Here is an 11,758-nt window from a genome sequence, read left to right on the forward strand (position 1 = left end):
GTGTGTGCGCGCGCATGTGTGTGTGTGTGTGTGCATTTGTGCGCATGCCTGTGCACATTCATTGAGAGGAGAATTGGTATCAGTAATGGTAAAATATTCTACAGGTTCAGCTGTGAAGAAGGCAGAGTGGCGGTGGACTACTAGAGGTCATCCAGCAAAATCCCAGTATGACATTAATCCTTCAAAAGTTGACAAAGGTGATGGTGGGTTAGGGGAGGGTGAGAAGGGCCTTGACCAAGGGGATTCACTGAGCCATAAAGTCATGGGGTCATGCAGCACAAAAAAAAATGCCCTTCAGCGCAACTCACCAAGTTGCTCACCAGAAGGAGTCCCATTTTCCAGCATTTATCCCATATCCCTCTGAACCTTTTCTCTTCATGTTCTTGTCTAAATGCCACTTAATATTATCACATTACACAGAAAATGCTCCGTATTTGTTTGGATGCTTTGCAGAATCAATCTTTGAACTTGAACTGCTTAATTATGAAACTACAACTTGCTTGTTCCATTATATTGTGCAATCTGCCAAGCCATTTTGCCACACCACTATATTATTTAAATGTTAAGACATTACACAGGAAAATTCTTCATCTTTAAAAGTTAAAAATGCAGTTGCTTACAATTGTTTCTGGAAAATTGGAAATCTCTTACAGTATTCTCTGAACACGTTTAGATTGTGTAAGTAATTTACTGTACATTAGTGGTATTGAAATAATGTGTGCCATCTGTTTGTACATGAAAAATGGTATTGCAATAATAACCAATTAGTTAACTGATCTGAACAAATACTCCAATTATAAATGTTTCATATTATGGCTTTGTCACAATGTGCTAGTATTTTTTTAAATTTCTGCTGAGAATACAAGTATTTGTTCTTTTCTGTTTATATTCAGTGTTAACGATTAAATGAAATTAGAAATCTGTAATGTTTCGAGACACACTTTAATTCATAATGTCTATTATTTTGATACATATTTTTCTTTCCACAATTTTTCTCCTAATCACATCTTGCAATTGTAGATGGTAAGTCACTAATGTAAAACAATTTGTAATGGAAACATTTATATTTTTATAATAAACACAATGGAAGCATTTTCTATCGAAGAGAATTTTGAGCTTGATTGAATTAAACCCTTGCTTTCACATGGCGATCTTGAGCACCTCTAACAATGCCATAGAATATGAAAACAGGATATGCTGGAAATACTCCCAGTCAGGTCACATCTCTAGGAAAAAAACAGTCAAATTTCAGGTTGAGGAACTTTGTTAGAACTTTATTTCCACAACATCATACATTTCAGCGCATAAGTTGAGTCGTGAAACCCTAAAAAATTTCTCAAAAAGGAGGGTCAACTTCTACGACAGATATACTTTTTGAGACCTTAAATTCACAGGAAAAAAAAACCAGGATTGACGTCAATTCAGCATATAATTCTATGCTGGAAGAGCCTCCCCGCCGCCGGTGCAGCCGCTCCCCGACACCTCCCCACTGCTGGGTGTGGCCATAACCACTCCTACCTGCGACCCTGAGGTCGCCACTGCCGCTCCCACTGGGAGCATGATGCGGGCGCTCCAGCGCTCTCTGGGAGGCCGAGGTTTTATTTTACTTACTTAATTTACAGCTTTGTTACTTGCGATTAGGGTGTTTTAAAAAATCTTGAATTGTTCTTGAGAGGCCCGAAAAATGGGAGTCGACTTATATGCCAGGTATACCATAATACCCTAAAATGAGGCTGAAATACATAGTAATGTCATTAACAATGCTATATTACATCCATTTTATTTGATTCCCCAACGAGGACTCGACAGAAATCTGTACTACATTCTAGTTCAAAATAATTGAAAGACTGACTACTTGCCCTGTGGTGCTTGGGTTCATGTATACCTTGGAATTGCATGGTGTTAATATAGAGGTATAACATGATCTTCCAAATCAGTTTTTAGAGAGGCTAATAGTTATCTCAACTTCCAAATGATTCTGATAAAATGGTGACAGGAATTCCAAGTTCATCAACCAACATGATTTTGGAAGTTTAATACTTTCTATCTCAGTAGCCAATTCCAGGCAATGCAAGGAAGGTTGGTTAGAGATCATTAACTCCCATGGTCACATTTCGGTGCTTAGATGTATAGACTGGCCAGTCTGAACCTCCCTGAACCTTCCCCAACCCCTCCCTTGGCTCCTCCTTAGATTTCCCAATAAAGGCTGGTGTGCCCGGACTTGCCCCCTCTTGCTCCTGTACCTGGAACCTGCCCAAGTCGTGTATCCGTAATGCTCAGGTTTTTTGGTCGTTAAATCACCCCATCACGTTGATGTGATTATTGCGTGCACCACACCATTGCAGGTTGAATGGGCAAACACTACACAGCAGCTGGCATCAGGATTGAACCTGGGTCTCAGCTGCTGGGAAGCAGTAGCTCTACCAGATGCACCACTGTCTTTACTGGCTTCTGAAATGGCTCAGTGAAACACAATAGTTAAGTGTAAGGGTCATTGGGGATGAACAATAACTGTGGGTCATGCATTGCATGAGTAAATAAGTGAATCATGGAAAGTCTGCAGATGCTGAGATTGTCGTAAAAACACACTGAAATTCTGGAGGAACTCACTGGTCTTTCAGCGTCCATAAAAGACAAAGGTATCTTGCCGACATTTTGAGCCTGAGCCTTTCGTCAAGCAGAATGTGCCAAAAACAGGAAATCTCAGAAAAATCTCAGAATTCAGACAATGCTGACTGGCGGAGGAATCCAGACCAACAAAAGATGTTAATTAGATATGATGGGGAGAGGTGAAAATTTGTGCAAAAGCAGGAGATAGGGAAGGGAGAGACAGAGCTGGAGGAACTTGGGGGGTGGGGGGCAAGGCAGGAGAGAGATGAGGGTTTTAATGAAAGCCAGTCAATATTAATGCTATCTGGTTGGAGAGTGCCCAGTTGGAAGATGAGGTGTTGTTCCTCTAATTTGCTGGTGGTCTCAGTCTGGCAGTGCATGAGATCATGGGCAGACATGTCAGCAAGAGAATAGGATGGGTATTTGAAATCGGTGGCCACTGGGAAAACCACATTATTGTGGCGGACTGAGATGAGGTGCTCAACAAAGCGATTTCCCAGTCTCTCCAACAGGAACACCGAATGCAGTAGGTGACCCCATGCAGATTCACAAGTGAAATGTTGCTTCACATTGAAAGACTGTTTGGTGGTGAGGGAGGAGGTGTGGGTGCAAGTGGAGCATCTCCTTCAGTCACAAGGGTAAGTATCAAGGGGGCAATTGGTGGGGAGGGAGGAGTGAACATGGGAATCCTTGAGGGAGTGGTCCCTGTGGAAGGTAGAGAGGAGAGGAGAGGGGAATATGTGTCCAGTGGTGGGATCATTTAGTTGGTGGTGGAAATGGTGGGGGAGGAATTGTTGGGTGCCGAGGCTGCTGGGATTGGTAGGCGAGGATGAAGAATCCTGTCCTTGTTGCGCATTGGAGCGGAGGGGGCCAGGGCAGATGTGCAGGTAATGGAGGATATGCAGGTGAGTGCCAAGTTGATGGTGGTAGAGGGAAAGCCACGTTGTTTGAAGAAGGAAGCTATCTCTGATGATCCGGCATGGAAGTCTTCATCCTGGTTCAGATGCGTCAGAGATGGAGGAAATGAGAGAATGGAATGGAATCCTTACAGGGGACAGGGTGGGAAGAGGTGTAGTTGAGGTAGCTCTGGAAGTTGGTGGGTTTGTAGAAGATGTCTGTCAAGAGTTTGTCTTGCGAGATGGAGACAGAAAAAGCGAGGAAAGGGAGAATGTTCCTAGATATGGAGCAAGTGAATATGAGGTCAGTGTGGAAGTTGGCAGCAAAATGGATGAAGTTAATGGGCTCATCATGGGTACATGAAGCAGCACCAAAGTAGTCATCGATGTAGTAGAGGAAGATTTGAGGGGCCTTGCCTGTGTAGACTTGTGGCATCATTGCTCCACACAGCCAACAGAAAGGCAGGCATAGCTGGGACCCACATTGGTACTCATGACTACCCTTTGAACTGGAGAAAATGAGATGAGTCAAAGGAGAAATTATTGAGGGTGAAGATAAGTTCTTCCAACCAGAGGAGTGTGGTAGTGGAGGGGAACTGGTTGGGTTTATTGTCCAGAAAAAAAACATGAAGGACTTTGAGGCTTTCAGACTGGGCAATGGACGTGTATAAGGATAAACATGGTAAACATGAGGGGATTATGTTCAGGGAACTGGAAGTTGTTGAAGTGATGGAGGGTGTGTAAAGTGGTTCAGATGTAGGTGGGGAAGGACCGGGGGCGACAAATCAGAGTCAAGATAACCACTTACCAATTCAATGGGGCAAGAACATGCAGACACGATGGGTCTACCAGGACTTTTGGGTTTGTGAATGTTGGGCAGGTGGTAGAAATGGGTGTTGTGGGGTTGGGAAACAATAAGCTTGGAGGCTGTGCCAAGGAAGTGACCGGAAGTGATGAGTTCAGAGATAGTGTGTGATACAGTGGTTTGATGTATTTTAACGGGGTCCTGTTGGAGGGGTAAGTAAAGGAGGTGTTTGAGAGTTGTTTGAGAGTTGTCATCTGGCTTTGGCCAGATAGAGGTCAGTGCTCCAGACCACAGCAGCACCACCCTTTTCTGCAGGTTTGATGATGAGGTTTGGATTTGTGCAGAGAGAGTGGGGGGGGGGGGGCGGCGAGGGGGCAGACGTTCTGAGGGGATGAGAATGGAATGAGTAAGGAGAGTAGTGAAGTCATTATGGTTGATGTCACGGAGGCAATTGAAGGGTCCAGAGCAGGTAGAATGAGGTGTCCAGCAGGAGGAAGAAGGAGAAAGGATGTGAAGTTGGGGGGGTGGAGAACCATGGATTGTGGAAGTAGGCATGGAGACGGAGCCGATGGAAGAAAGGTTCAGCATCATGGTGCATGCGGAACTTGTTGAGGAGTGGGTGAAGGGAATCAAAGGTGAGGCTTCTACTGAGGACTGAGTGTTCAGTCTCTGAGAGGGAAAGGCCGGAAGGGATGGTGAAGACCAGGCAGGGATATAAATAAACCTAGCAATCTACCTTCTTTCAATTTTACTTGTTATCTCTTAGAGATGTTCCACTCATATTCTTTGGAAGCGTTATGTCAGACTGAGAGAAGTAAATACGAAGTTAATTCTGGAGTAGTAAAAAGGGAGCGATAAGAGAACATGAAAGGAGTAGAATCAGAGGGCTTGCTGGCACTGTGAGGGGTGCAATCAGTTTCCAATCCGGTATCATGCCCCAATGCAAGATGGTAAAACATTTAATTTAATCTCCCCAAACTTAAACTAGATCAAGGCATTCGTTTAAAAGGTCTGAACATCATTAGTGAGGGTTGATTGCATTGACAACCTTGATTAATTAAATAACTATATAGAATTTTTGAAGGGATTGGGTAATTGCCTCGCACAGAAAGCATTGTAATCACACACAGTAACTATCCACAGGTCAAGGAACTTCATCTAATGCTGTTGATTGGAGTCAGTGACCTGATAGTATCAGATCTTAGTGGGACTAAGCAATAAATGGGAGAGTCATGGTCTAAAGGATTCATGACACCATGCAGGGCCGGTGCTAGGAATCGCGGGGCCCAATTAGAAAATTGATAGCGGGGCCTCTACTCTACAAAAGTCGAAATTGATGTTTTATATTCATGTAGTATGCCAGTCTTAGCCAGAAAGCATTAAATGCTTGATATACTAAATATTGAAAGACAATATGAAAGTTTTAATTGTTTAATACAAGTTGAGACAATTACAGACATACTGTTTATGCAGGTCTTTTAGAAACAGAGTTTTCTGGCTTTTTTATTTGCAAAATCTTTCAAAATAATTTCAAAGTCAACGGTTTTAGTAATGTCATTTTCTGTAGATAGCATCACCAAATTGTTTAGTCTCTCTTGTGAAATTGTGGACCGTAAGTATGTTTTAATCAGTTTTAGTTTTGAAAAACTTCTTTCGCCCGATGCAACTATTACGGGGATTGTTAAGTAAATCCTCAAAGCAATAAAAACATCAGGAAATGCTGTGGATCGATTGTTTACTACCAGGTATTCAAACAGAGCTTGAGGCTTAACGGCACTGAAGGGAAGAAAAGTTTTCAGAGCTTCAAGATCTTCGGCCAACAGATAACCATCCACGTCTTTAGTTGTTTCATTAACTACCCCTTCATCAGTGCTCTGTTCTAGTATGGTGTCAGTTAAAGCTGCTTCAAGGTCTGCTGTGTGTTTCCTTTTGTAAGCTCTGAAAGTTATTTAAAAATCCAAATAATTTTACATGGCTTTTTAGCTGCTTATTCTCGGCTCTAAAGATTGAATAGCTCTGTCTAGCACTAAGCTGAAGCACTGAACTCTGTGCTTCTTTTGGATCATCTAAAACTTGACCTTTTGCCTCATATGAAAACATTCTCTTCCTTCTACGTAGTTTTTTTTTCTTGAAATTGTCTAAACCCCAATGGTAATTCAACAGCTTCAGCCAATTCATTTGCGCCTATTAGGACATCATTTAAACTACCCTCTCTATAAATTCTTAGCCATGATAATAGTTTTTCAAATGACTCCATGCCTTCATCAATGTCCTTTGTTTCACCTTATAGTTCCTTGTTTACATAGTTAACTTTAAAAAGTACTTCATGCCAAAATATTAAAGAAACTAAAAATTTGTCGTGTTTTAGCTGGTTTGCTAAAGATTCAGCTTCTGCTTTTTACCTTGGGCTCATCTGTTATCTTCGATATTTCCACGTGCATCATATACTTCTCCAACCTGATAACGAACAGCTTTAACACTATCAATCCGACACTCCCACCTCATGTTGCTCAAGGTTTCACTGATAATCCAGGTACATGTTTGTTAAAAACTGCCCACCTCTTAGTTGATGCTGAGAATAATATGTAGATCCTTTGCAAGATCCCAAAAAATGTTATAGCATCTGGACAACACTTGGCTACATCTCTAAGTAAAAGGTTATAATTGTGACATGCACAGGGTACAAAGAAAACTCTTGAATTATCCTTCAACAGTCGTGCTTGTACTCCAGATATGTGACCTTTCATGTTGCTACCGTTGTCATAGCCTTGGCCTCGAATGTCTTTCACCTCTAAATTTAATTCCTTCAGTGTGTTTAATAATGTTTTATATAAATCTTCTCCTGTGCTACTTTCAACCTGCATAAATTTTATGAAATGTTCATAAACACCTGAAGGAGCCAAGTTGCCATCAGACACATACCTGATCGTTAGAGACATTTGCTCTTTGTGGCTCGTATCAGGTGGGCAGTCTAAAATTATGGCATAGTACCTAGCTGCTTTTACACGTTTCAATATCTCATTCAATACAGCTGTAGCCGTAATGTCCAGTAGTTCATTCTGAGTATCTTTTCCTAAATAGTGATTATGAATTTCATGGGTTTTGACTTTTCACAAATGTTCTTCAAGAATAAGGTCAAACTTTCCAAACAGCTCAACAAGACCTAAAAAGTTTCCATTGTGTACACTCTCATTACCAACTTTTTCCTCTGTTCCTCTAAATGCTAGATTTCTCTCAGCAAGAAACTGCGCTATTGCTACGAGCCTTTTGAATATGTGCTGCCAGTGCTTTGCATGTTCATTGACGATTATTTCAAGTTCTTTGTCAATTGTCTGTCCACTACAAAGTCTTTGGTGTAACTCCCAGAAACTCCATGTGGCTTCCAAATGGTTTTTAGAATTTTCATGCTCACACAACCTTGTATGAAAATTAGACCAGTTGTTGAATGCACTTGTTGATCGTGCACTGGTTGTGTTCTTACTAAAAGTTTATAATAAAAGCAATAAATTCTATCAGCCCACTGAGAATATATAATCCAAGGTCTTTCAACACACTCCCCATTTGGAAGTTTCCTCTTACAGTGAAACTTTGAAAAACACAATCCCTTTTCATTTCGTGGAAAGTTGTTCACTGGAATAGGAGGACCTTTCATTGTTGAATAATCCCTTACATTTTGATTTATATATGCTGGCCAGTTGGCTGGGTCATCATAAATGTTAATTACAACTGTACTCATGGATGATCCATCATTGCGTGATGTTTGGGCTTGGTCTTTTTCGGCTATGTGGATTTTCCGCTTTGACACTGTCTTCTGGTGTATTGAGATCATCTTCAATTTGATTCACAGCTGCGTCATCTTTTTCTAACTTGTTATCAATTTCATCATTGAATTCATCAACTGGAATTGGACTCAAGGCTGTATTGTCATTTTCTGAATTGTTTTAGTTTTCTTCATCCTCAATACATGGGCGCTTCAAAGATGGAGTGACAAGGAATTTTGTGATAGCACCTCTACATTTTTCATTTTCAGCTACCTTAGCCTTGGCCAGTGCTCGTTTCTGGTTGCCGCTTAAATACTTACACCCTTTGTCTCTATCCTTGCTTGTGCTTGCCATGTAAAATGACAGACAAATTTTAAGCTGCTAACTCTCTGGGCTATATTTTTAAGGTAAAAAAGGTAAAAGAAGTGTATTTTAAAATGTTTAGACTTAAAATTACACAAAAAAACTTGACATTAGCAATTTGTCATAAAATTGGACATCCCTGATAACATGTTGTAATGGAAGATTTAAACCATGTTTTTTTTTACTTTTGCAGCCTTTGGTTCTGCAAGGCTGAGAACCTGCTTGTTTTTAGAATCAGCAGACACAAGCTAAATTCCACCGAGGGGCCAGAGATGCAGTTATCAGACGAAAGGACATCTGTGTACCAAGAACAAGCAGGAAGATTAAGAAACATCAAGCAAGTTCTCAGCCTTGCAGAAGCAAACGCTGCAAAAGTAAAAAACATGGTTTAAATCTTCCATTACAGTATTCTAGCTTACTCGCTTATCTTTCTTACTGTGCTGGGAATAGGTGCTTGGGTAAGCAATTTTTGGGTAATATAAGCCATGGTCCCGCTGCTGAAGTGGAGACTCTCCAAGAGGTGGCAACATCTCTCAGCAAGAAGAAGAACTTCTAGACTCCAGCCAACATCCTGGTCGGAGGAGGTGGAGAAGCTGCTACCGGCGCCCCGACAACCTACTACAAGTTTGCAGTCATTGCCTCGCTTTGGCAGTTGGAGTTGATAAGTATAATTGGGAAGGGCTTGCATATTGTAATTTGATATCAGCTTTAGAATTTGTAATAAACATTTGTATAAACTGAAGTGCTCTCGGCGTGTGTGTCTATTTTCTTTTGGTAGCTCAAACACTGTGACCAATCTAAAACGAACAAAGTGAGAGGTACAAGTTTATCCAGGACACATGTCTACATTGTTCCAACAGTGGAACAATGTTGTCATCGTCGTTGGGACAACATAAGAAACCAACGTGAATCCCACGTCATTTTGTTCGTTAGCTTTATGTTGTTCCAAGGTCAGCAGCTGACCTTGGAACAACGCCCCCAACTCTCAACTTGTGAACGCCACCGAACAGCAAAACAAGCGACTGATTCTGGATTTGTTGAACGATGACAACTTCGAATAAGGTAAGAATTGTCTTTTTTTAGTAATGGTTAGGTTAGTTAGGTTAGGTTAGGTTATGTTAGTTAAGTTACATTCCAGAACGGGGTGACGCACTTTAATTTTGCCATTTTTTTAGCTGATTTTCTAGTCAAATGTCTAGCGCTAGTTTGTCACTAGATATTTGGCTAGAAAATTGGTGGAAAAACTGATGCATGTAACAGATGAAATTCGCCCCTGAAGAAAACAATTTCCACATGGTCAAGCTAAACTGGACCTGTTCCAAATCACCAAAAACATGAAATAGGCTATATTAAGCCCTGGCAGTGCAATAGCATAGTTAGTAACAGTAGCCTAGTACTATTTTGATACTAAATCAAACCACTGAAAAATGATGAAGCAATGACAGAGACAGCCTTGCTAAAAATATCCAGATCTTGTAAAGATGAATAATCCCGAGATGTTCAGAACATGCCCCTATAGCTGAATAACCTTGTAAACCAGCTCATAAAGATGTAGGCTATAACCCGCACAGCGACCTAGCCTAGTAAAGATCAACTTAAACTAACCTAACTTTGGGGTTATTCATCTTTACAAGACCTAAATATCCTAACCAATTCCATCTATGATTGCTAATATTGTCAGAAATTCTACGCTTAGGCCTAAGCTATTTACGTTCAGGCTAACTGCTTAAGCCTAGGCTATAGGCTAGGCCCCAGGCTAGCATGACGCTATCTCAATCTCATACTAAAGGACAAGTTCTCTAATTGATTAGCTTATACTCTGTTTTGATCTTGATAATAATAAGAGATGCCTCATCAGCTCTAGAATACATCTATCTTACTGGGTCGGGTCAAATGAATACAAAACATGAAATTTTTGGCTAGGGAGGCAAAAGAGGCCTATAGCCAGTAGTTTAATCGAAAACACATGTCCTAAAAATATTTCACTGAGATAATATGATCAATTAAGGGAAATAACTTCACAAGTTCACTGACAAATCCCTCAGTTTATAAGGCCTATAGTATTATTATTTTCTTACCAGTTTAAACAAATTCCGTCACAGTGTTGTCTGCTCAAGGCCTAGGCTCAAACATGTGCACAGGGCCCAATTTGATCAAATTGGTCAAATAGGCTTAAAAAAGGCCCTGACACCACGTGTCTGGTTAAAGGTTAATGCCAGGGGAGTGTGGTGAGAGAGAGCGGGTTGGACGTGTAAGAGATGAGAAGCCTTCACGGAGAATGATAATGATTGTGGATTTATGTCATACACCTTGTACAAAGCGCATATGCACCAAAATTCTCACTTGCTGTGTCAAACCGGTACTTTGTAAAACAAAAGCAATACCATACCTTAAATTAAAAAATGGAAAAAAAGATAATAAATGCACAAGATTGATAGTTAATAATGATTTGCCATGGTGCAAGAAATAGTGCAATGCTATAACAGTGCCAGTGACCCAGGTTCGAATCTGGCACTGTCCGTATGGAGTTTGCACGTTCTGCCCGTGTCTGCATGGGTTTCCTTTGGGTGCTCCAGTTTCCACTCACCCTTCAAAACATACGGGGGTTCTAGGCTAATTGGGGTATTTGCATGGCACGGGCTGGTGGGCCAGAAGGGCCTGTTACCATGCTGCATGTCTAAATTAAAATTAAATTGTTTTTGGTGATTTGGAACAGGCCCTTTTGATGCTGTCTAAGTACTTTGCCATTAGTGTTATATGGGGACGTTCAAGAGCCTGATAGCCTGAAATACTGTACCTCAGACAGTGTGAGACCAAACAAGTTAATACATCAGTTATACTAGTGGCTAGGATCTGATTCTTTTTCATTGTCGGTGTAATGTGTTGCTAATAGGAGCAGGAGTCAGCCCTCCGCCCAGTCGAGCCTGCGCCGTCATGCAATAAGATCATGGCTGATCTGATCATTGACTCAACTCCACCGACCTTTTCCCCATATCCCTTAGTTCCTTTTTTTTAATGTAAAAATCTATTTAACTCAGTGGCTCTCAACCTTTTTTCTCTCCATTCACAATACACTATAAGTAAAGTCTAAGCTATCGGTGCCCTGTGATTAGTAAGGGATTGCTTAAGGTGGGATGTGAGTGGGAAGGGAAGGTTGAGAATCACTGCTCTAGACCCAATTGTTACTGAAATATTTTGCTTGAGAAAAATTGTCATTGGTCCATTTCCTTGGGAATTATGAAACCGTGCACATAATGAATCAATGAGGGATGATTAAAGCAGTGTATTGATGGCATAGGGAATACTTAAAGTGGTATGTGAGT

The sequence above is a fragment of the Narcine bancroftii genome, chromosome 7 (genome assembly GCF_036971445.1).
Source record: "Narcine bancroftii isolate sNarBan1 chromosome 7, sNarBan1.hap1, whole genome shotgun sequence".
Lineage (NCBI taxonomy): Eukaryota > Metazoa > Chordata > Chondrichthyes > Torpediniformes > Narcinidae > Narcine > Narcine bancroftii.